The sequence below is a fragment of the Puntigrus tetrazona genome, chromosome 1 (genome assembly GCF_018831695.1).
Source record: "Puntigrus tetrazona isolate hp1 chromosome 1, ASM1883169v1, whole genome shotgun sequence".
NCBI lineage: Eukaryota > Metazoa > Chordata > Actinopteri > Cypriniformes > Cyprinidae > Puntigrus > Puntigrus tetrazona.
This window is the reverse complement of record NC_056699.1, coordinates 13,219,688-13,244,951: the sequence shown is the minus strand read 5'-3', so window position 1 is coordinate 13,244,951 and position 25,264 is coordinate 13,219,688. Positions and strand designations below refer to the sequence as shown.

General features: G+C 40.1%; 10 non-coding genes across 10 annotated transcripts; all 10 read left to right on the top strand.

Annotated features, from left to right (window-relative positions):
• The first annotated feature begins 781 nt into the window (after positions 1-781).
• Positions 782-856, top strand: trnaw-cca. Its single transcript has one exon. It is a non-coding gene; the product is annotated as a tRNA-Trp (tRNA).
• Positions 857-17,698: 16,842 nt separating this feature from the next.
• Positions 17,699-17,771, top strand: trnar-ucg. The gene has a single exon. It is a non-coding gene; the product is annotated as a tRNA-Arg (tRNA).
• A 1,189-nt stretch (positions 17,772-18,960) lies between these two features.
• Positions 18,961-19,033, top strand: trnar-ucg. Its single transcript has one exon. It is a non-coding gene; the product is annotated as a tRNA-Arg (tRNA).
• Positions 19,034-19,231: 198 nt separating this feature from the next.
• trnar-ccg lies at positions 19,232-19,304 on the top strand. Its single transcript has one exon. It is a non-coding gene; the product is annotated as a tRNA-Arg (tRNA).
• Positions 19,305-19,738: 434 nt separating this feature from the next.
• On the top strand, positions 19,739-19,811 carry trnar-ucg. Its single transcript has one exon. It is a non-coding gene; the product is annotated as a tRNA-Arg (tRNA).
• A 253-nt stretch (positions 19,812-20,064) lies between these two features.
• trnaq-uug lies at positions 20,065-20,135 on the top strand. Its single transcript has one exon. It is a non-coding gene; the product is annotated as a tRNA-Gln (tRNA).
• Positions 20,136-21,353: 1,218 nt separating this feature from the next.
• Positions 21,354-21,427, top strand: trnae-cuc. Its single transcript has one exon. It is a non-coding gene; the product is annotated as a tRNA-Glu (tRNA).
• Positions 21,428-22,328: 901 nt separating this feature from the next.
• On the top strand, positions 22,329-22,401 carry trnar-ucg. The gene has a single exon. It is a non-coding gene; the product is annotated as a tRNA-Arg (tRNA).
• Positions 22,402-23,297: 896 nt separating this feature from the next.
• Positions 23,298-23,370, top strand: trnar-ucu. Its single transcript has one exon. It is a non-coding gene; the product is annotated as a tRNA-Arg (tRNA).
• A 708-nt stretch (positions 23,371-24,078) lies between these two features.
• trnae-cuc lies at positions 24,079-24,152 on the top strand. The gene has a single exon. It is a non-coding gene; the product is annotated as a tRNA-Glu (tRNA).
• Positions 24,153-25,264: the final 1,112 nt, after the last annotated feature.

The following is a 25,264-nucleotide window of genomic DNA, read 5'->3' as shown; positions in this document are numbered from 1 at the left end:
GCTTAGTGGTAAAAGTTTACCTGAATGCGACAGATAATTAGCGTTTTAACTGGCGTTTTCTTAAAGCTTTTCCAGTTTAGCTTATATCTGCTATCTGTGAATGCACTTGGATAAAGAACTAAAGGCCCAGTGGCTAATGGATAAGGCATCAGCCTTTGAGAGCTGAGATTGTGGGTTCGGAGTCCCATCTGGGTCATATTTGAGGCTGTTCTTTGAGAGTTAATTTTGGCAGAACTAGGAAAAAAATCTATAGTGATTACTTCCAAAATTACAATATAGCCATTACAAATATACATAGGACTAAGCACAGAACCAAGCCTCCTAGATGTTTAAAGGGTTGAAAATTAATTGCATGCTGACAGACAATTAACTTGAAATGGCCGTTTTCTTAAAACTTTTTCAGTTTATCTTACATATTGCGTCGCAGAATGCACTTGGATCAAAGTCAAAAATAAGAGGCTCCAGTGGCCTAATGGATAAGGCATCAGCCTTGGACTGCTGAGGATTGTGGGTTGAGTCCATCTGGGTCAGTATTTGAGGCAGTTCATTGAGTTTAAGTTGGCAGAGACAAAAAAATCAATATAGATTAGTTCAAAATTACAATATAGCCATAACAAATGTACATAGGACTAAGCACAGAACCAAGCGTTGAGGATGATGAAAAGTTTGCTTGCGTCACAGTTGGACAATTAGCTTCAGATGGTCGCTTTTCTTAAAGACTTTTCCAGTTTATCTTCGACATATTGCCATCTGTAGATACACTTGGATAAAGTCAAATAAGGGCCCAGTGGCCTAATGGATAAGGCATCAGCCTCCAGAGCTGAGGATTATTGGGTTCGAAGTCCCATCTGGGTCATATTTGAGGCTGTTCTTTGGGGTTAATTTGGCAGAACTACAAAAAATCTATAGTGATTAGTTTAAAACTTACAATATAGCCATAACAATGTACATAGGACCAAGTACAGAACCAAGCGTTGTGATGCTTAACCCAAATCCTAGGTCGACAGAAAGCCTTCAGAGATGCCTGCATTGAAGCCCATCTTGGTCATGCGATAGACAATTATCTTCGAAACTGGTGAGTTTGGTGCAAAGAAAAAAAGGGCCCAGTGGCTTCAATGGATAAGGCATCAGCCTCCGAGCGCACCGAGGATTGTGGGTTCAAATCCCACCTGGGTCAATCTTCAAAAAACATCTTTAGCTGAACTGAAACAGAATTAGTAATAAACTTGAAGCCGTTCTGAATGTGACCTTGCTTTGATTACATCAAATTGTCTGTGGATGTACTTGGGACAGAACAACAAAGGGCCCAGTGTGTCCCGACAGATAAGCATCTTCAGAGATGAGGCCTGTAGGTTTGAAGCTCCATCTTGGTCATCTTTGAGGCTGTTCTTTGGAGTTTCAGTTGGGTGCACAAAAAAATTCTATAGTGATAAGCTGAAAGTTTCAAAATAGTCATAACAAATGTACATAGGACTTAGCAAAGAACCAAGTGTTGTGATGCTTAAATGATGTAAAAGTTTACCTGCATGCGAGGCAGATAATTAGCTTGAACTGGCCGTTTAAAGCTTTTCCAGTTTAGCTTACATCTTGCTATCTGTGAATGCACTTGAGATAAGACAAACTAAAGGGTCCAGTGGCCTAATGGATAAGGCATCAACCTTGAGCTGAGGATTGTGGGTTCGAGTCCCATCTGGGTCATATTTGAGGCTGTTCTTTGAGGTTAAGTTGGCAGAACCAGAGCACCCATAGTGATTACTTCAAATTACAATATAGCCATTACAAATATACATAGACTAAGCACAGAACCAAGCCTGTGGATGCTTAAAGGTTGGAAAAAAGTTTACTTGCATGCGATAGACAATTAGTTTCTTAATGGATCACGCTTTCAAAGCTTTCCCAGTTTAGCTTATATTGCACCCAAATGCACTTGGATAAAGATAAATAAGGTCAGTATCTAATGGATATGTAATCAGCCTTCGGAGCTGAGGATTGGTCTGAGTCCCATCTGCACAGTATTTGAAAGGGTTCCTTTGAGTTTAGTTGGGTAACAAAAAACTGAAGAGATTAGTTCAAAATTTCATAACATAGCCATACAAAATGTACATAGAACTACACAGAACCAAGCTGTGGATGATAAAAGTTTACTTTATGCGACGTACAGACAATTAGTCAATGGCCAGTTTTCTAAAGCTTTCTGCAGCTTAGCTTATATATTGCTGATTCAGAATGCACTTGGATAAAGTCAAATAAGGGCCCAGGTGGCCTAATGGAAAGGCATCAGCTCGAGCTGAGGATTGTGGGTCTGAGTCCCATCTGGCCATATTTTGAGGCAAGTTCTTTGAGTTTGGTTGTCAGAACTAAAATCAATAATAGTGATTAGTTCAAAATTACAATATAGCCACAATAAAATGCAGAGAACTAAGTATGAACCAAGCGTTGTGGATGATAAAAGTTTATTTGCATGACTAGACACCAACTTTAAATGGTCATTTAAAGCTTTCCCAGTTTAGCTTACATATTGCTATCTGTGAACAATTCTGGATAAAGTCGTCATGGCCCAGGCTCATCGATAAGGCGCCACTGGAGCCGAGGATTGTGGATTCAGTCCCATCTTGGGTCATATTTGAGGGCTGTTCTTTGAGTTTGGTTGGCAGAACTAAGAAAATCTATAGCGATTACTTCAAAATTACAATAAAGCCATTACAACATACATAGACTAAGTACAGAACTAAGCCTTGTGGATGAAGTAAGAAAAATATTGCATGCTAAAGACAATTAGCTTCTTAAATGATCATTTAAAGTTTCAGTTTAGCTTATATTACTATCTGTGGAATGTACCTGGATAAAGACAAATAAGGGCCCAGTGGCTTAATGGATGGTGTACTGAATTTCTCGAGCTGAGGACTGTGGTCTGAGTCCCATCTGGCTGGCATTTGAGGCTGTTTCTTTGAGCTTAAGTTACAGAACCAGAAAAATCTATAGTGATTACCTAAAAATTACAATATAGCCACATAAATATACATAGGACTAAGCACAGAAACTAAGCCTTGTGATGTTTAAAGGTTGAAAGTTTACTTGCATGCACAGACAATTGGCTTGAAATGACTGTTTTTCTAAAGCTTCCCAGTTTAGCTTATATATTACTATCTGTAAAATGCACTGATAAATATGGGCCAAGGCCCAGTGCCCACCGGATAAGGCAATCAGGCCTCGAGCTGAGGATTGTGGGTCTGAGTCCCATCACGTATTTGAGGCAGTTCTTTGAGTTTAAGTTGGCAGAACAAATCAATAGTGATTAGTTCAAAAATTACAATATAGCCACAATAAAATGCATATAGAACTAAGCACAGAACCAAGCTGCTAGGATGATAAAGTTTACTTAAGTATTAAGGTATACCTAGTTTTAAATGCCGTTTTTCTTGAAAGCTTCCAGTTTGAATACTATATATTGCTATCTGTGGAATGCATTTGATAAAGTCAAATAAGGTCAGTGGCCTAATGGATGCATCACTGAGCTGAGGATTGTGGGTTCGAGTCCCATCTGGGCTAAGTATTTGAGGCTGTTTCTTTGAGTTTAAGTTGGCAGAACCAGAAAAATTTATAGTGATTACATTTAAAATTACAATATAGCCATTACAAATATACATAGGACTAAGCACAGAAATCCAAGCCTTGTGATGCTTAAAGGTTGAAAGTTTTATTTGCATACATGGTGACAATTAGCTTCAAATGACTGCTTTTCTTGCAAAGCTTTCCCAGTTTAGCTTACATATTGCTATATCTGTGAATGCACTATTAAAGATAAGGGCCCAGGCTCTAATGGATATGCATCAGCTCTCGGAGCTGAGGACAGGGTCTGAGTCCCACTGGGCTATATTTGAGGCAGTTCATTGAGCTGAAGTTGGCAGAACTAAAAAAATCACAGTGATTAGTTCAAATTACACAGCCATAACAAAATGTACATAGAACTAAGAACAGAACCAAGGCCAGGATGATAAAAGTCATGGCGCATTACGGATAACGCAATTAGTTTCAAATGGCTGCTTTCAAAGCTTTTCCAGTTTAGCTTATACATTGCTATCTGTGAATGCACTTGGAGGCAAGTCAACAAGGGCCCAGTGGCCTAATGGATATGCATCAGGCCTCTGAGCTGAGGATTGTGGCTCGGAGTCAAATTTGAGGCAGTTCATATTGAGTTTAAGTTGGCAGAACCAAAAGAAATGTATAGTGATTTAGTTTAAAAATCATAAATATAGCTACAACAAATGTACATAGGACTAAGCACAGAACCAAGCGCCAGGATGCTTAAAGGATGAAAGTTTACTTGCATGCGATAGACAATTATCTTCGAACTGGGCAGTTTACATTTAAAGAGAAAGGCCCAGTGGTCCCAATGGATATGCATCACCTCCGGAGCTGGGGGATTGTGGGTCTGTCCCACCTGGGTCGTTTTCAAAACATCTTTAGCTGCACAATGACACAAGAATTAGTGTAAATCCAAGCCTTCTGAATGTGACTCTGCTTTGATTGCAATCAAATTGTCAGAATGCAAGGGGCCACCAAATCCTAGTGTCTCGGCCAGATATTTCAGAGATGAGGCCTGTAGGTTTGAAGCCCATCTTGAAGCCATCTGAGGCTGTTCTTGAGTTTCCAGCTGGGTGCACAAAAATCTATGAGGTTTTGATGGTTGTAAAATAGCCATAAATAAATGTACATATAGACTTAGCAAAAGAATGTTTTGTGGATGCTTAAAGGGTAAAAGTTTACCTGAATGCGAGGTGATAATTAGCTTCCTAACTGGCCGCTTTCTTTAAAGCTTTCCAGTTTAGCTTACATCTTGCTATCTGTGAATGCACTTCTGGGATAAGATAAACTAAAGGGCCCAGTGGCCTACTTTGATAAGGTGCACTGCCTCTGAGCTGAGGATTGTGGCTCAGTCCCATCTGGTCATATTTGAGGCTGTTCTTTGAGGTTAATTTGGCAGAACTAGACAAAATTCTATAGAGATTATTCAAAATTACAATATAGCAATAACAAATGTGTATATAGGACTTTGGCACAGAACCAAGTGTCAGGATGCTTAAAGATGAATACACATTTGTATGCTATAGACAATTAGCTTCGAATGGCTGCTTTTCTTAAAGCTTTTTCCAGTTTAGCTTACATCTTACATCTGTGAATGCACTTGGGATAAGATAAATTGCCCAGGTCAATGGATAAGGCATCAGCCTTCGGAGCTGGAGGGATTGTGGGTTCCAGTCCTATCTGGGCTGAGACGGAGGCCAACTCTCTTTGAGCTTGGTTGGCAGAACCAGAAAAATCTATAGTGATTACTTCCAAAATTACAATATAGCTAATACAATATAAGTAGGATCAGCACAGAAACCAAGCCTTGTGATGCTTAGTTGCTGGGAAAGTTTCATTTGCATGCATGGTATAACAGCTCAAATGACCGCTTTAAAGCTTTCCCCAGTTTAGCTTATATATTGCATCTGTAAATGCACTTGATAAAGATAAATATGCCCAGTGGCCTAATGGATAAGGCATCAGCCTTCGAGCTGAGGATCGGTCTGAAAGTCCCATCTGGGCTTGGGTATTTGAGGCAGTTCTTTGAGCTTGGGTTGGCAGAATAAAAAAATCAATAGTGATTAGTTCAAATTGGCAATATAGCCATAACAAATGTATATAGAACTAAGCACAGAACCAAGCGCTAGATGATAAAAGTTTACTCATGTGATATGACAACAATTAGCTTCGAATGGCTGTTTTCTTAAAGCTTTTCCAGTTTAGCTTATATTGCTATCTGTGGGAATGCACTTGGATAAAGTCAAATAAGGGCCCAGGCTCAATGGAAAAGGTACTGGCCTTCTTGAGCTGAGGATTGGTGGGGTTCGAGTCCCATCTGGGCTGGTGATTTTGAGGCAGTTCTTTGAGTTTGGCTGGCAGAACCAAAAAAATCACAGTGATGGTCTGAAAAATTACAATATAGCCAAATAAATGTACATAGAACCAAGCACAGAACCAAGCTGCCAGGATGATAAAAGTTTACTTGGCGCATTTGCTGGTGACAATTAACTTCCTCAAATGGCTGCTTTAAAGCTTTCCAGTTTAGCTTTACATATTGCTATCTGACGCACTTGGATAAAGTCAAATATGCTCCAGTGGCCTAATGGATAAGTGCGCCACTCGGAGCTGAGGATTGTGGATCTTAGTCCCATCTGGGTCAAGTATTTGAGGCTGTTCTTTGAGTTTAATTTGCGTGAACCAGAAAAATCTATAGCGATTACTTCCAAAATTACAATGCAAAGCCATTGCAAATATAGGACTAAGCATAGAACCAAGCCTGATGCTAAAGGTTGAAAAGTTTACTGCAGCAAAGACAATTAGCTTCAAATGATCGTTCTGAAAGCTTTCCCAGTTTAGCTTATATATTGTTATCTGTAATACCTGATAAAGATAAAGAGGTCAAGTGGCCTAATGGATAAGGTAATCAGCCTTCGAGCTGAGGATTGTGGTTCGAGTCCCATCTGGGCCAGACGGAGGCTGTTCTTGAGTTTGCTGGCAGAACCAGAAAAAATCTAGTGATTATCAAAATTAGCTATTAAATATATGACTACACATCCAAGCCTGATACAAGTGAAAGTTTACTTGCATGCACAGACAATTAGCTTCAATGACTGCTTTTTAAAGCTTTCCAGTTTAGCTTTATATATTGCTATCTGTAAATGCACTTGGATAAAGATAAATAAGGGCCCAGGCCTAATGATAAGGCATCAGCCTTCGGAGCTGAGGATTGTGGGTTCAGTCCCATCTGGGTCATATTTGAGGCAGTTCTTGAGTTTGCTGGCAGAATAGTGGAAAATCACAGTGATTAGTTCAAAATTACAATATAGCCATAACAAATGTACATAGAACTAAGACAGAACCAAGCGTTGTGGATGATAAAAGTTTCATTTATGCATTTACTAGACAATTAGCTTCTAAATGTCATTTTAAAAGCTTTTTCAGTTTAGCTTATATATTGCTATCAGAATGCACTGATAAAGTCAAAATAAGGGCCCAGTGGCCTAATGGATAAGGCACCGCCTTCTCGAGCTGAGGATTGTGGTTCGAGTCCCATCTTGGCCATTTGAGGCTGTTCTTTGAGTTTGCTGGCAGAATCCAGAAAAATCTACAGTGATTATCAAAATTGGCAATTTAGCTGGCTACAACATATATAGGATCAAGCACAGAAACTGCCTTGATGCTTGCAAAGGTTGAAAGCCATTTGGCATGCGACAGACAATTAGCTCTCTGAAATGATTCTGCTTTTCTGTAAAGCTTTCCCAGTTTAGCTTACATATTGCCATCTGTGAAATGCACTTGATAAAGACAAATAAGGGCCCAGTGGCCTAATGGATAAGGTAATCACTCTCGGAGCTGAGATCAGGGCGTTCGAGTCCCATCTGAGTCAAGTATTTGAGGCAGTTCTGAGCTTTGCTACAGAACTAAAATCAATAGTGATTAGTTCAAAATTACAGCTACAATAAATGTACATAGAACTGGCACAGAAACTAAGCTGCCAGGATGATAAAAGTTTACTTATGATTTACAGACAATGAATTTGAATGGTTGTTTTTTAAAGCTTTTCCAGTTTAGGGGCTTATATATTGGCATTCGAAATGTACTGGATAAAGCTAATAAGGCCCAAGGGCCAGAATGGATAAGGCAAGGCCAGGCTCGGAGCTGAGGATCAGGTTCGAGTCCCATCTGGGCCATATTCTGAGGCTGTTCTTGAGTTTGCTGGCAGAACCAGAAAAATCTATAGCGACATTTCCAAAATTACAATAAAGCCATTATAAATATACATAGACTAAGTACAGAACCAAGCCTTGTGGATGTTAAAGGTTTATCTGGCGTGTATTTATAGACAATTAGCCTAAATGGCTGCTTTTCTTAAAGCTTTTCCAGTTTAGCTTTATATATTGCTATCTGTGAATGCACTGGATAAAGTCAATAAGGGCCCAGTGGCCTAATGGATAAGTGCACTTCACTGGAGCGTTGAGGATCAGGGTTCGAGTCCCATCTGGGTCATATTTGAGGCTGTTCTTTGGGAGCTTGGTTGGCAGAAATCCAGAAAAATCTATATGATTACTTCAAAAATTGCAATATAGCTGCATTACAAATATACATAGACTAAGCATGAACCAAGCCTTGTGATGTAAAGGTTGAAAGTTTACTTGCATGCATAGACAATTAGCTCTGAAATGACTGTTTTCTAAAGCTTTCCCAGTTTAGCTTTAGCACATTGCCATCTGTGAATGCACTGGATAAAGATAAATAAGGGCCTTCAGTGGGGTCAATGGATAAGGTAACAGCCTTGAGCAGAGGATTGTGGGTTCTAGTCCCATCTGGGTCATATTTGAGGCAGTTCATTGAGTTTGGTTGGCAGAACTAAAAAATCAATAGTGATTAGTTCAAAATTACAATATAGCCATAATAAAATGTACATAGAACTAAGAACAGAAACTGCTGCCAGGATGATAAAAGTTTACTTACACACGGATAATTAGCTTTGAAATGCCACTTAAAAGCTTCCAGTTTAGCTTACATATTACTATCTGTGAATGCACCTTGGATAAAGTCAAATAAGGCCCAGTGGCTCAATGGATATGTACCATTTTCTGGAGCTGAGGATCAGGGTCTGAGCCAACGGAGGCAGTTCCAGGCTGAGTTTAAGTTACAGAACCAAAAGAAACGCATAGTGATTAGTTTAAAATTGGCAATATAGCCATAACAAATGTACATAGGACTGGGTTACAACCAAGCGTTGTGATGCTTAAAGGATGAAAGTTTACTGTATGCGAGTAGATAAATTATCTTCGAATTGGTATTTATATTTAAAGAGAAAAAGGCCCAGTGGCCTAATGATAAGGCATCAGCTCCGGAGGCCTGGGGATTGTGGGTTCAAGTCCCACCTGGTCGCCTTCAAAACATCTTTAGCTGCACACAAAACAAGAATTAGTGCAAAACTTGTAAGCCTTCTGAATGTGACCTGCTTTGATTACATATCAAAATTGTTCAGGGAATGCAAGGGCCACCAAAAACTTAGTGTCCCGGCACAGATAAGCCTTTCTCAGAGATGAGGCCTGTAGGTTTGAAGCCCATCTTGGTCATCTTTTGAGGCTGTTCTTGAGTTTCAGTTGGGTGAGACAAAAAAATCTATAGTGATAAGTTACAGTTGCAAAATAGTCATAACAAATGTGTACATAGGACTTAGCAAAGAACAGAGCTTTGTGATGCTTAAAGGTAAAAGCCACCGGAATGCGACAGATAATTAAAGGCTTTCAACTGGCCGCTTTTCTTGCAAAAGCTTTTCCAGTTTAGCTTACATCTTGCTATCTGTGAATGCACTTGGGATAAGACAACCAAAGTGCCCAGTGGCCTAATGGATAAGGCATCAGCCTTCTCGAGCTGAGGATTGTGGGTTCGAGTCCCATCTGGCTCATATTTGAGGCAGTTCATTGAGTTTAAGTTGGCAGAACTACAAAAAATCTATAGTGATTAGTTTAAAATTACAATATAGCCATAACAAATGTACATAGGGACTAAGCACAGAACCAAGCTGCCAGGATGCTTAAAGGATGAAAGTTTACTTGCATGCGATAGGCAATTATCTTCGAACTGGCAGTTTACTTAAAGAGAAAAAGGGCCCAGTGGCCTAATGGATAAGGCATCACTCTCGAGCTGGGGATTTTGGGTTCAAGTCCCACCTGGCTGCCTTTCAAAAAACATCTTTAGCTGCACACTTTTAAACAAGAATTAGTGTAAAACTTGAAGCCTTCTGAATGTGACTCTTGCTTTGATTACATCAAATTGTTCAGGGAATGCAAGGGCCACCAAATCCTAGTGTCCTGACAGATAAGTTTCTTCAGAGATGAGGCCTGTAGGTTTGAAGCCCATCTTGGTCATCTTTGAGGCTGTTCTTTGAGTTTCAGTTGGGTGCACAAAAAATCTATAGTGATAAGTTGATTATAAATAACCCTCTGGTTATTTGAGTTAATTTCCAAGTGTTTATATGTTATTTTGATATTAGTTAGGTATTTTCTAGATAATAATTATATGTTTGTGATGTTTTGAAATGCTTCTTTGCACTCTTTAAGTTATTTATCCGATGGAGACTTTTTATTTTGAAAGACGGCTTGCCGGAAAGGCGCATATGCGCCTGCTGAAACACGGAAACAGAGACCGCTGGAGATCGCAGAGAAGGAGAGCACGCTGCACAGAAACGGAGACGGAACAAAGTTACTAAATAATTAATATGACACTTTAAAAAAGGAAAAGGAAATTAGCATCGCTTTTGTTTTATTTTAACTTGATATTTTAACACCTGGTTGAAAGGGAGAACAAGGTAGAGCATTTCACTAATATATACGTAAATTATATGTCAGATTGTGTTTTATGTGTTTGCTTTATTAAATTTGAGCAGCTTTACGTAGTTTAAGTTAATTGTTAGTATTAATAGTAAAGTTTTGAGTAATTACTTTGTTTCATTTATATGAATGTGAATTCATTGTAGATTCTATATTGTTTATTTTTCTACTTTCGCTCTTACGTGTGTTGTGACAATAAAACACAAAAGGAAGGCAACACAACATCAGTGATTGAGTCAAATCTTTACTTATCAACCGGGCTGTTACAGTAAGAGCTTGCCTTACTCTGAAGAGTAAGTGCTTGCGACGAGAAGATCTACTGCTTCACCTCAGGAGTCTTACCTCACAACGGAAAGCTGTCTAATGATAACCAAAGGAGTTGATGTGAGTCTGTGATTGTCCTGTAAAAAAATAAAATAAAAAAATGGATGTTTCTGAAAATAAAGATCCAGACCAGCAGGTTGAAAACCCTCATAATGGAACAGAAAAAGAGGAGCTTCACTGCTCTGATCGACAACGGAACCCTACAGAGAAGATGTGCTGTGTATAAAAGAGAGGAGGCCCTGAAAAGGGAAAAAGGATTGAATCAGTTGTACGAACAATGGAAAGACCTGCCTCGCAGCACAAGGGAACAGCTAAAGACAGATGTTCATGAAAGCCAGCTCATAGCGCTTATTAATACACTAGAGAAAGGAAGAGATGATGTCATGCAGGTCTACCTAGAAATTAGAGACTACATCAGCCCATCCAGTGACACTAGACGAGAATCGATACTTCTGTGAAGCTGTAACAAAAGATATTTCAAGATCATTTTTGACAGAATGGCGTGCCTTGAGGACTTTGACAGAGAAAATGTGAAACACAGTCTTCGTGGAGTTACTGAGCGTGATTATGCACGCTCTGTTCACGGATCCACAGTCTCACGCCCCACATCATCAAAGTTCACAGTTATGTCCATAGCAGCTAAGCGGGCAGAAGCAGCAGCTGAATTAGCAGTCAAAGAAGCAGAATACTCAATGATACAAGAGATCGAGGCTCAGAAGTGTGAACTGGAAAACTAAAGGGAGAGAAGGATCTAAAAGCAGCCAGGAGCCAGACTGCAGGCCTATGATCAAGAAATGGCGCTGGAAAACGCCATTCATTCTTCAGACTCAAATAGGAAGGAACAGCGGATGTAAGTGTAGTGCCACATCAGCATGTGACTCCATCTCCTCTCCAAAATTCCACCAACATTGCAGCAACATCCTCACCTCCAAAATCTGATATATCATATCTCTGCCTGGCTGTTCAAGATAGCATAGCTCTGAACAGGCTGCCTACTGCAGAACCATCTGTGTTCAGTGGGTGATCCTCTCCAGTTCATTGAGTGGGAAAGCTGCATTTGTGTCGCTATTGATGGAAAGGCCATTTCTTCTACTGACAAACTGTACTATTTAAAAAGGTATGTTGATGGACCTGCTCGTGAAATGTCTGGGTGGTATCTTTTACAGAAATGATAATGAGGCTTATAATGATGCATGGAACAAGCTGAACCAACGGTATGGGCAGTCATTTGTCATACAGAAGGCAATCAGGGAAAAGCTAGCCAAATGGCCTAGGATTCAGCCTAGGATGCTGAAGGTTTCAGAGATTTCTCTGACTTCTTGAATGCATGTCAGCAAGCTATGCCTCTATGTCAAAGGGCTTGAAATACTAAATGACTGTGATGAAAATCAGAAACTTGTACACAAATTACCAGACTGGGCAGCAGCACGTTGGAACCGTTGGGTAACAGAGACACTGATTGAGACTCACGACTTTCCAAAGTTTATCGATTTTAGACCTTCATGTCAATGGAAGCAGAGATTAATTGTAATCCTGTCACCTCCTTCAGCGCCTTCAGTGGCTCTGAACCAACTTTGGAAACGGAACCTACGGATGGACAGTAAAAGAAACAGGGCTACTGTCTTTCATACTAAAACAGCCATGGAAGATAAAAACAAAATGATGAAAATGAACAAAGGCCCACTAAAGGAAATTACAAAAGGTGTTTCTTTGCAAAGACAGTAAGCATAATATTCATATTATTCCTAAATTTCTGTCAAAATCATTAGAAGATAGACGAAATTATGTGAAGGAGAACAAACTCTGCTATGGTTGCATGAAACCAGGCCAGCGCAAAAGACTGCCACCACCGCTCATCCCAGACATCTGTAGACGAGACATCCAATGTGTCTACATGATGAAAATTATGGAAAGAAAGTCAACACTGCACCAATCTCAAACCAAGGTGACACTGAGACGGCAACTGCTACATCTCACAAAAGCAGAGAATGATGAGCCATCCACAAACACTTCCATGATCGTACAGTGTGGGTATCAACGGAGAGGAATCCAGGCTGTGAAAGGTTTGTTTATGCTCTGCTTGACACCCAGAGTGATACTGTGTTTGTTGACTGAGAGCTGAGCAACAAGTTACAAGCTGACTCCTGTCCTGTGAGACTGAAGTTGACAACCATGACCGCAAAGGATGCTATCATGCCAAGTCATGCTGTATCAGGGTCTCAAAGTAAGAGGCTACAGCTCTTCTGTTATCCTCAACCTGCCCCTGCTTACACTCCAAAGACTCCATTCCAGTGAACCATACTCACATCCCCACTTGTGACACAGCACGACATTGAAGCACTCTCTTCACTGGTTGACAAAATTCCACCTCTGCAGGATTAGTGAGGTTGGTCTCCCCATAGGCTACAGCTGTCCAAAGGCTTTAGCACCAAAACAGGTAATTCTAGGAGGAGATTTGATGAATCTTACGCAGTCTATACAGACTCCAGGATGGAGCATTGTTGGTCGACTGTCTTCACACCATGAATCACAAAGCTTCAATACTCATTTGTCACAGAGTCAGCACTAAAGAGCTCCTCCAGTGACCCCAGCAGATGTGGCAAAAGCATTGGAGTCTGATTTCAAAGATGCTGGCAAAGATGATAAAAAACTGTTTCACAGGATGACATTCTCTTTCTTGACCAAACTGCAACAAGGCATAAGGAAGAATGAAGACGGCATTACGAGATGCCTCTGCCTTCAAAAGGAGACCCTATTTACTTAACAATAAGCAGCTAGCCATCGTAAGACTCAATCATCTTAAAAGGAAATTGCTAAAAGATGAAAAAATACATGGAACACTATGTGAAGTTTGGTGGAAGAAGTCATGGAAAGGGGTGATGCAGAAGAAGTGCACAATGAAGGAAAGGATGGTGAGAATTGGTATGTCCTCATCATGGGGTGTTTCACCCTAAGAAGCCAGACAAGCTCCAGTTGTTCTCTGACTGTCCGCCAAGTACCAGGAACCAGTCTCAATGACCACTTACTCCAAGGCCCAGATTTAATGAATAATCTGACTGGTGTTCTCGTGACGATTCAGAAAACATCCCGTGGCCCTTGATGTGCGATGTTGAACGGATGTTTCACCAATTTCATGTAGAAGAAGCGGATCGAAACTACCTCCGATTTCTCTGGTGGAAAAATGGTGACTTGGCTTCACAGCCACAAGAATATCGTAATGAAGGTCCATCTTTTCGTGCAACCTCATCACCTGGATGCGCCAAACTATGGTCTGAAACATTTGGCTAAAGAGAAATGAGTGTATGCATCCTCTTGGCTCAAAAATTCATCACAACAGATTCTTATGTAGATGACGGTGTCAACAGTGTGTAGCCAATACAGAAGAAGCTATCCAGGTAGCAAGAGAAGCTCACAACTGTGTGCCTTAGGTGGTCTTAGACTTCACAAATTCATTTTCAAATGACAAAGTTGTACTGAATAGCATTCCAACTTCGGAACGAGCAACTGGAGTAAAGACGCTTGAACTCAACTTTGATGACATGCCTTTAGAGAGAGCTTTAGGGATCCACTGGCATGTTGATTCTGGACAACTTCAGATTCTCTGTTGACTCTCAAAGACCAGCCAGCAACACGCCGTGGGCATACTATCCACAGTTGCGCTCTGTATGATCCCCAGGCTTTATTGCTCCTTTCCTGCTCAGTGGAAAATTGGGTGCTTCAGGAAATGTGCAGAAACGGAACTGGTTGGGATGACTCCTTCCTAAAGAATTGCAGCCAAGTTGGGAGCATTGGAAAGCTGATCTCGTGAACTTGGAAAATCTGCATATCCCGCTGCTATGTGCCTGCAAACTTTGGAAAGGTTACTAAAAGGAGCTGCATCACTTCTCTGATGCGAGCAACAGCGGATATGGCCAGTGTACCTATTTGAGATCAATAAGTGAAGAAGGAAACATACATTGTGCCCTGGTCATTGGTAAATCCAGAGTTGCTCCCATCAAGGTCCAGACTATTCCGAGGTTTGAACTGACAGCTGCTGTCATCTCAGCTGCTATGAGCAATATGCTTAAACAGGAGCTGGATTATGCGGATATAGAAGAGCACTTCTGGACTGACTCTCAAGTGGTGTTGGGATACATTAACAACGTAAGCACGCCGCTTTCACACATTTGTAGAAGTAACAGAGTGCAGAAGATACATCTCAGCACTACTCCTCAACAGTGGAAATATGTTCCTACTAATGAAAACCCTGCTGACCATGCATCAAGAGGTTTAAACACTAATGAGATTCTAACATCCAATTGGTTGACAGGCCAGATTTCCTGTGGAAGAAGGATAAACCTCCTGTGGCAAATATTGACATAGCACTAACGATTGAGATCCTGAAGCTGACAGGCTCAGACACTGAGTTCACATACAACAGAAGTCTGTCTCTCAGATCGCTTGTCAAAGCTGTCTTCATGGTCTGAGTTGTCCAAGCTGTGGCTCGCCTCATTCGCAGAGCAAAAGGAGACAAATCCAACAGTTACAGTACTGTAGCTGAACGAGAAGATGCAAAATGCTTAATTGTTAAAGATTTACAAAGAAACAACTTTCCAGAGGAAATCAAATTACTGGAGAAAGGGGGCTCAGCTGTCACCTAGCAGCAGGTTGTACCTGTCTTGATGCCTTCCTAGATCAAGAAGGAGTACTCAAGGTGGGAGGAAGGTTCTCATGATGCGCTTTACCTAGCTTAATCAAACACCCAGTGATCATTCCTAAAGATCACCACATAACAAAGATGATCATCTCTCACTGTCATGAGAATGTCAAGCACCAAGGAAAGGGTCTCACAGTTAATGAGATCAGATCACAAGGATACTGGATTCCAGGAATGAACAGAGCAGTAGCATCCCATGTGCATCACTGTGTGACATGTAGGAATCTCAGAAGACCAAATCAAGAACAAAGAATGGCCAATCTCCCACCAGAGCGCATAAATCCATCCCCACCATTCACATATTGTGGTATGGATCTGCTTTGGACCCTTTATCACTAAACAGGGTCGAAGGAGAATAAAAGATACGGCCTCATCTTCACATGTTTCAGCTCTAGAGCTATTCATATCGAAATGCTGACAATATGTCTACCGATGCTTTCATCAATGGTTTGCGCTTGTTTTATTGTATCATGTGGAGCAGTGCGCAAAATTAATGTGACCAAGGCACCAACTTTGTAGGAGCCAAGAATGAGCTGAAAAATGCTCTTATGAGATTGATGCTGATCGACTGACTGTGTTCTTAGCTGAGAAGCAGTGCGATTTTGTCCTAAATGCACCCCATGCAAGTCATACTGGTGGGGTATGGAGAGGCAAATCAGAACAGTGAGGAATGTTCTTCGCTCAACTCTCTCACTCTCTTCTGGAAGACTGGACGATGCGTCACCGCGGACATTCTTTTGCGAAGCTATGGCAATCGTAAAACAGCAGACCACTTCAGTTGATAACTTAAACGACCCCAAACAGCCTTGCACCTCTCACACCTAATAACCTGCTTACAATGAAGTGCATCCCAGCATTGCCACCACCCGCAGATTTATTAGAGAAGACATCTATGCAAGGAAGAGGTGGCGCTCATGTTCAGTACTTGCAGAGCAATTTGGAGTCACATGAAAGAATATCTGTCCAACATTGCCACTTAGACAGTGCTGGCACACAGCAAAGAGAAATCTGCAAGTAGGAGACATTGTCATGGAAAAGACTGATCTGCCCAGAAATGAGTGGCGACTGGCCAGAGTAACGGAGACTACTACAGATAAAGACGGGCTTGTGAGAAGAGTCAAGATATGCTTTGGTGACTGGAATCTAGAAAAGGATGGTCGCCGCCTGAACAAGCTGTCTGTCATTGAACGCCCAGTACAGAAGTTGGTCCTGTTGCTAGAAACAGTCTAGCTAATTCTAAGAGCAACTAAGTGTATCCTTTTCTTCATATGACTTACATTCCAGAATTAATTTACTTTAGTATGAACACTTTATGTGCGTGCTTTTGAGCAGAAGGTCATCTTTAATTGAAAATCATTTGTAATTTGTTCTTTAAATGTTACAAAAAAAAAAATACTCTTGATTGTTGGGAGTATAAATAACCTCTGGTTATTTGAGTTAATTTCTGCATTTATATGTTATTTTGATATTAGTTAGGTATTTTCTAGATAATAATTATATGTTTGTGATGTTTTGAAATGCTTCTTTGCACTCTTTAAGTTATTTATCCGATGGAGACTTTTATTTTGAAAGACGGCTTGCCGGGAAAGCGCGCTGCAGCCGGGCTGAAACACGTGAAACAGAGACCATGGAGATCGTGAGAGAAGGAGAGCACGCGTGACAGAAACGGAGACGGAAACAAAGTTAATATAAATAATTAAGGACACTTTAAAAAGGAAAAGGAAATTAGCATCGTTTTGTTTTATTTTAACTTTGATATTTTAACACCTGGTTGAAAGGAGAACAAGGTAGAGCATTTCACTAATATATACGAAATTACATGTCGTATTGTGTTTTATGTGTTTGCTTTATTAAATTTGAGCAGCTTTACGTAGTTTAAGCAATTGTTAGTATTAATAGTAAAGTTTTGAGTAATTACTTTGTTTCATTTATATGAATGTGAATTCATTGTAGATTCTATATTGTTTATTTTTCTACTTTCGCCTTACGGTGTTGTGACAATAAAAACACAAAAGGAAGGCAACACAACATCAGTGATTGAGTCAAATCTTTTACTTATCAACCGGGCTGTTACACTGATAGTTGCAAAATAGTCATAACAAATGTACATAGGACTTAGCAAAGAACAGAGCTTTGTGATGCTTAAAGGGTAAAAGTTTACCTGAATGCGACAGATAATTAGCTTCAATCTGGCTGCTTTCTTAAAGCTTTTCCAGTTTAGCTTACATCTTGCTATCTGTGAATGCACTTGATAAAGATAAATAAGGGCCCAGTGGCCTAATGGATAAGGCATCAGCCTTCGGAGCTGAGGATTGTGGGTTCGAGTCCCATCTGGGCCATATTTGAGGCTGTTCTTTGAGTTTGGTTGGCAGAACCAGAAAAATCTATAGTGATTACTTCAAAATTACAATATAGCCATTACAAATATACATAGACTAAGTACAGAACCAAGCCTTGTGATGCTTAAAGGTTGAAAGTTTACTTGCATGCGACAGACAATTAGCTTCGAAATGACTGCTTTCTTAAAGCTTTCCCAGTTTAGCTTACATATTGCTATCTGTGAATGCACTTGGATAAAGATAAAATAAGGGCCCAGTGGCCTAATGGATAAGGCATCAGCCTTCGGAGCTGAGGATTGTGGGTTCGAGTCCCATCTGGTTCATATTTGAGGCTGTTCTTTGAGTTTGGTTGGCAGAACCAAAAAATCAATAGTGATTAGTTCAAAATTACAATATAGCCATGACAAATGTACATAGAACTAAGCACAGAACCAAGCGTCGTGATGATAAAAGTTTACTTATGCATTTACAGACAATTAGCTTCAAATGGCCGTTTTCTTAAAGCTTTTCCAGTTTAGCTTACATATTGCTATCTGTGAATGCACTTGGATAAAGTCAAATAAGGCCCAGTGGCCTAATGGATAAGGCATCAGCCTTCGAGCTGAGGATTGTGGGTTCGAGTCCCATCTGGGCCATATTTGAGGCTGTTCTTTGAGTTTAAGTTGGCAGAACCAGAAAAATCTATAGTGATTACTTCAAAATTACAATATAGCCATTACAAATATACATAGGACTAAGCACAGAACCAAGCCTTGTGATGCTTAAAGGTTGAAAGTTTACTTGCATGCGACAGACAATTAGCTTCAAATGACTGTTTTCTTAAAGCTTTCCCAGTTTAGCTTATATATTGCTATCTGTGAATGCACTTGGATAAAGACAAATAAGGGCCCAGTGGCCTAATGGATAAGGCATCAGCCTCGGAGCTGAGGATTGGGGGCCTGAGTCCCATCTGGGTCATATTTGAGGCAGTTCATTGAGTTTAAGTTGGCAGAACCAAAAAAATCAATAGTGATTAGTTCAAAATTACAATATAGCCATAACAAGTGTGCACAGAACTGCTGCGTTGTGATGATAAAAGTTTACTTGCGTCATTTACGGACAATTAGCTTGAAATGGCCGTTTTCTTAAAGCTTTTCCAGTTTATCTTACATATTGCTATCTGTGAATTGACTTGGATAAAGTCAAATATGGCCCAGTGGCCTAATGGATAAGGCATCAGCCTTCGGAGCTGAGGATTGTGGGTTCGAGTCCCATCTGGGTCATATTTGAGGCTGTTCTTTGAGGTTAATTTGGCAGAACTACAAAAATCTATAGTGATTAGTTTAAAATTACAATATAGCCATAACAAATGTATATAGGACTAAGCACAGAACCAAGCGTGTGATGCTTAAAGGATGAAAGTTTACTTGCATGCGATAGACAATTATCTTCGAACTGGCAGTTTACTTAAAAATAAAAAGGGCCCAGTGGCCTAATGGATAAGGCATCAGCCTCCGGAGCTGGGGATTGTGGGTTCAAGTCCCACCTGGGTCGTCTTCAAAAACGTCTTTAGCTGCAATACTAAACAAGAATTAGTGTAAAACTTGAAGCCTTCTGAATGTGACCTTGCTTTGATTACATCTGTTGTTCAGAATGCAAGGGCCACCAAATCCTAGTGTCCCGACAGATAAGCCTTCAGAGATGAGGCCTGTAGGTTTGAAGCCCATCTTGGTCATCTTTGAGGCTGTTCTTTGAGTTTCAGTTGGGTGCACAAAAAAATCTATAGTGATAAGCTGATAGTTGCAAAATAGTCATAACAAATGTACATAGGACTTAGCAAAGAACAGAACTTTGTGATGCTTAAAGGTAAAAAGTTTACCGAATGCGACAGATAATTAGCTTCCTCTAACTGGCCGCTTTCTTAAAGCTTTTCCAGTTTAGCTTACATCTTGCTATCTGTGAATGCACTTGGGATAAGATAACTAAAGGGCCCAGTGGCCTAATGGATAAGGCATCAGCCTTCGGAGCTGAGGATTGTGGGTTCGAGTCCCATCTGGGTCATATTTGAGGCTGTTCTTTGAGGTTAATTTGGCAGAACTAGAAAAATCTATAGTGATTAGTTCAAAATTACAATATAGCAATAACAAATGTACATAGGACTAAGCACAGAACCAAGTGTTGTGATGCTTAAAGGATGAATGTTTACTTGCATGCGATAGACAATTAGCTTCTGAAATGGCCGTTTTCTTAAAGCTTTTCCAGTTTAGCTTACATCTTGCTATCTGTGAATGCACTTGGGATAAGACAGCTAAAGGGCCCAGTGGCCTAATGGATAAGGCATCAGCCTTGAGCTGAGGATTGTGGGTTCGAGTCCCATCTGGGTCATATTTGAGGCTGTTCTTTGAGTTTAAGTTGGCAGAACCAGAAAAATCTATAGTGATTACTTCAAAATTACAATATAGCCATTACAAATATACATAGGACTAAGCACAGAACCAAGCCTTGTGATGCTTAAAGGTTGAAAGTTTACTTGCATGCGACAGACAATTAGCTTCAAATGACTGTTTACTTAAAGCTTTCCAGTTTAGCTTACATATTGCTATCTGTGAATGCACTTGGATAAAGACAAATAAGGCCCCAGTGGCCTAATGGATAAGGCATCAGCCTCAGAGCTGAGGATTGTGGGTTCGAGTCCCATCTGGGTCATATTTGAGGCTGTTCTTTGAGTTTGCTGGCAGAACCAGAAAAAATCTATAGTGATTACTTCCAAAATTACAATATAGCCATTATAAATATACATAGGACTAAGCACAGAACCAAGCCTTGTGATGCTTAAAGGTTGAAAGTTTACTTGCATGCGATAGACAATTAGCTTCTGAAATGGCTTTTTTCTTAAAGCTTTTCCAGTTTAGCTTACATCTTGCTATCTGTGAATGCACTTGGATAAGATAACTAAAGGGCCCAGTGGCCTAATGGATAAGGCATCAGCCTCGAGCTGAGGATTGTGGGTTCGAGTCCCATCTGGGTCATATTTGAGGCCAACTCTTTGAGTTTAAGTTGGCAGAACCAGAAAAATCTATAGTGATTACTTCAAAATTACAATATAGCCATTACAAATATACATAGGACTAAGCACAGAACCAAGCCTTGTGATGCTTAAAGGTTGAAAGTTTACTTGCATGCGACAGACAATTAGCTTCAAATGACTGTTTACTTAAAGCTTTCCCAGTTTAGCTTACATATTGCTATCTGTGAATGCACTTGGATAAAGATAAATAAGGGCCCAGTGGCCTAATGGATAAGGCATCAGCCTTCAGAGCTGAGGATTGTGGGTTCAAGTCCCATCTGGGTCATATTTGAGGCTGTTCTTTGAGTTTAAGTTGGCAGAACCAGAAAAATCTATAGTGATTACTTCAAAATTACAATATAGCCATTACAAATATACATAGGACTAAGCACAGAACCAAGCCTTGTGATGCTTAAAGGTTGAAAGTTTACTTGCATGCGATAGACAATTAGCTTCAAATGGCTTTTTTCTTAAAGCTTTTCCAGTTTAGCTTACATCTTGCTATCTGTGAATGCACTTGGATAAGATAACTAAAGGGCCCAGTGGCCTAATGGATAAGGCATCAGCCTCTCGAGCTGAGGATTGTGGGTCTTGAGTCCCATCTGGGTCATATTTGAGGCCAACTCTTTGAGTTTAAGTTGGCAGAACCAGAAAAAATCTATAGTGATTACTTCAAAATTACAATATAGCCATTATAAAATATACATAGGACTAAGCACAGAACCAAGCCTTGTGATGCTTAAAGGTTGAAAAGTTTACTTGCATGCGACAGACAATTAGCTTCAAAATGACTGTTTTCTTAAAGCTTTCCCAGTTTAGCTTATATATTGCTATCTGTGAATGCACTTGGATAAAGACAAATAAGGGCCCAGTGGCCTAATGGATAAGGCATCAGCCTTCGAGCTGAGGATTGTGGGTTCGAGTCCCATCTGGGTCATATTTGAGGCTGTTCTTTGAGTTTAAGTTGGCAGAACCAGAAAAATCTATAGTGATTACTTCAAAATTACAATATAGCCATTACAAATATACACAGGACTAAGCACAGAACCAAGCCTTGTGATGCTTAAAGGTTGAAAGTTTACTTGCATGCGACAGACAATTAGCTTCAAATGGCTTTTTCTTAAAGCTTTTCCAGTTTAGCTTACATCTTGCTATCTGTGAATGCACTTGGGATAAGATAACTAAAGGGCCCAGTGGCCTAATGGATAAGGCATCAGCCTTCGAGCTGAGGATTGTGGGTTCAAGTCCCATCTGGGTCATATTTGAGGCCAACTCTTTGAGTTTAAGTTGGCAGAACCAGAAAAATCTATAGTGATTACTTCAAAATTACAATATAGCCATTACAAATATACATAGGACTAAGCACAGAACCAAGCCTTGTGATGCTTAAAGGTTGAAAGTTTACTTGCATGCGACAGACAATTAGCTTCGAAATGACCGTTTTCTTAAAGCTTTCCCAGTTTAGCTTACATATTGCTATCTGTGAATGCACTTGGATAAAGACAAATAAGGGCCCAGTGGCCTAATGGATAAGGCATCAGCCTTCGGAGCTGAGGATTGTGGGTTCGAGTCCCATCTGGGTCATATTTGAGGCAGTTCTTTGAGTTTAAGTTGGCAGAACCAAAAAAAATCAATAGTGATTAGTTCAAAATTATAATATAGCCATTACAAATATACATAGGACTAAGCACAGAACCAAGTGTTGTGATGCTTAAAGGTTGAAAGTTTACTTGCATGCGACAGACAATTAGCTTCGAAATGACCGTTTTCTTAAAGCTTTCCCAGTTTAGCTTACATATTGCTATCTGTGAATGCACTTGGATAAAGACAAATAAGGGTCCAGTGGCCTAATGGATAAGGCATCAGCCTTCGTGAGCTGAGGATTGTGGGTTCGAGTCCCATTTGGGTCATATTTGAGGCTGTTCTTTGAGTTTAAGTTGGCAGAACCAGAAAAAATCTATAGTGATTACTTCAAAATTACAATATAGCCATTACAAATATACATAGGACTAAGCACAGAACCAAGCCTTGTGATGCTTAAAGGTTGAAAGTTTACTTGCATGCGACAGACAATTAGCTTCAAATGACTGTTTTCTTAAAGCTTTCCCAGTTTAGCTTGCATATTGCTATCTGTGAATGCACTTGGATAAAGACAAATAAGGGCCCAGTGGCCTAATGGATAAGGCATCAGCCTTCAGAGCTGAGGATTGTGGGTTCGAGTCCCATTTGGGTCATATTTGAGGCAGTTCTTTGAGTTTAAGTTGGCAGAACTAAAAATCAATAGTGATTAGTTCAAAATTACAATATAGCCATAACAAATGTACATAGAACTAAGCACAGAACCAAGCTGCCAGGATGATAAAAGTTTACTTACGTGCATTTACAGACAATTAGCTTCTGAAATGGCCGCTTTCTTAAAGCTTTTCCAGTTTAGCTTACATATTGCTATCTGTGAATGCACTTGGATAAAGTCAAATAAGGGCCCAGTGGCCTAATGGATAAGGCATCAGCCTTCTGAGCTGAGGATTGTGGGTTCGAGTCCCATCTGGGTCATATTTGAGGCAGTTCTTTTGAGTTTGTTGGCAGAACCAAAGAAAATCAATAGTGATTAGTTCAAAATTACAATATAGCCATTACAAATATACATAGAACTAAGCACAGAAACCAAGCGCCAGATGCTTAAAGGATGAAAGTTTACTTGCATGCGATAGACAATTATCTTCGAACTGGCAGTTTACTTTAAAGAGAAAAAGGGCCCAGTGGCCTAATGGATAAGGCATCAGCCTCCGTGAGCTGGGGATTGTGGGTTCAAGTCCCACCTGGGTCGTCTTCAAGAAACATCTTTAGCTGCACACGAAACAAGAATTACTGTAAAACTTGAAGCCTTCTGAATGTGACTTTGCTTTGATTGCATCAAATTGTTCAGTGAATGCAAGGGCCACCAAATCCTAGTGTCCCGACAGATAAGCCTTCAGAGATGAAACCTGTAGGTTTGAAGCCCATCTTGGTCATCTTTGAGGCTGTTCTTTGAGTTTCAGTTGGGTGCACAAAAAATCTATAGTGATAAGCTGATAGTTGCAAAATAGTCATAACAAATGTACATAGGACTTAGCAAAGAACAGAGCTTTGTGATACTTAAAGGGTAAAAGTTTACCTGAATGCGATAGATAATTAGCTTCGAACTGGCCGCTTTCTTAAAGCTTTTCCAGTTTAGCTTACATCTTGCTATCTGTGAATGCACTTGGGATAAGAGAACTAAAGGGCCCAGTGGCCTAATGGATAAGGCATCAGCCTCTCGAGCTGAGGATTGTGGGTCTCGAGTCCCATCTGGGTCATATTTGAGGCTGTTCTTTGAGGTTAATTTGGCAGAACTAGAAAAAAATCTATATTGATAAGTTCAAAATTACAATATAGCCATAACAAATGTACATAGGACTAAGCACAGAACCAAGTGTTGTGATGCTTAAAGCATGAAAGTTTACTTGCATTTACAGACAATTAGCTTCAAATGGCTGCTTTTCTTAAAGCTTTTCCAGTTTAGCTTATATATTGCTATCTGTGAATGCACTTGGATAAAGACAAATAAGGGCCCAGTGGCCTAATGGATAAGGCATCAGCCTTCGGAGCTGAGGATTGTGGGTTCGAGTCAAATTTGAGGCAGTTCATTGAGTTTAAGTTGGCAGAACCAAAAGAAATCTATAGTGATTAGTTTAAAATTACAATATAGCCATAACAAATGTACATAGGACTAAGCACAGAACCAAGCTGCCAGGATGCTTAAAGGATGAAAGTTTACTTGCATGCGATAGACAATTATCTTCGAACTAGCAGTTTACTTAAAGAGAAAAAAGGGGTCCAGTGACCTAATGGATAAGGCATCAGCCTCCGAGCTGGGGATTGTGGGTTCAAGTCCCACCTGGGTCGTCTTCAAGAAACATCTTTAGCTGCACACGAAACAAGAATTACTGTAAAACTTGAAGCCTTCTGAATGTGACCTTGCTTTGATTGCATCAAATTGTTCAGAATGCAAGGGCCACCAAATCCTAGTGCATTTTGAGGCTGTTCTTTGAGTTTCAGATGGGTGCACAAAAAAAAATCTATAGTGATAAGCTGATAGTTGCAAAATAGTCATAACAAATGTACATAGGACTTAGCAAAGAACAGAGCTTTGTGATGCTTAAAGGTTGAAAGTTTACCTGAATGCGACAGATAATTAGCTTTGAACTGGCAGTTTACTTAAACACAAAAAAGGGCCCAGTGGCCTAATGGATAAGGCATCAGCCTTAAGTTCAGCTGGTTGAAAAAGACAGTTAGCTTCGAACTGGCTGTTTTCTTAAAGCTTTTCCAGTTTGTCTTACATCTTGCATCAGCCTTAAGTTCTGCTGGTTGAAAGAGACAGTTAGCTTCGAACTTCGAACAGTTAGCTTTTACAATTAAGGGCCCAGTG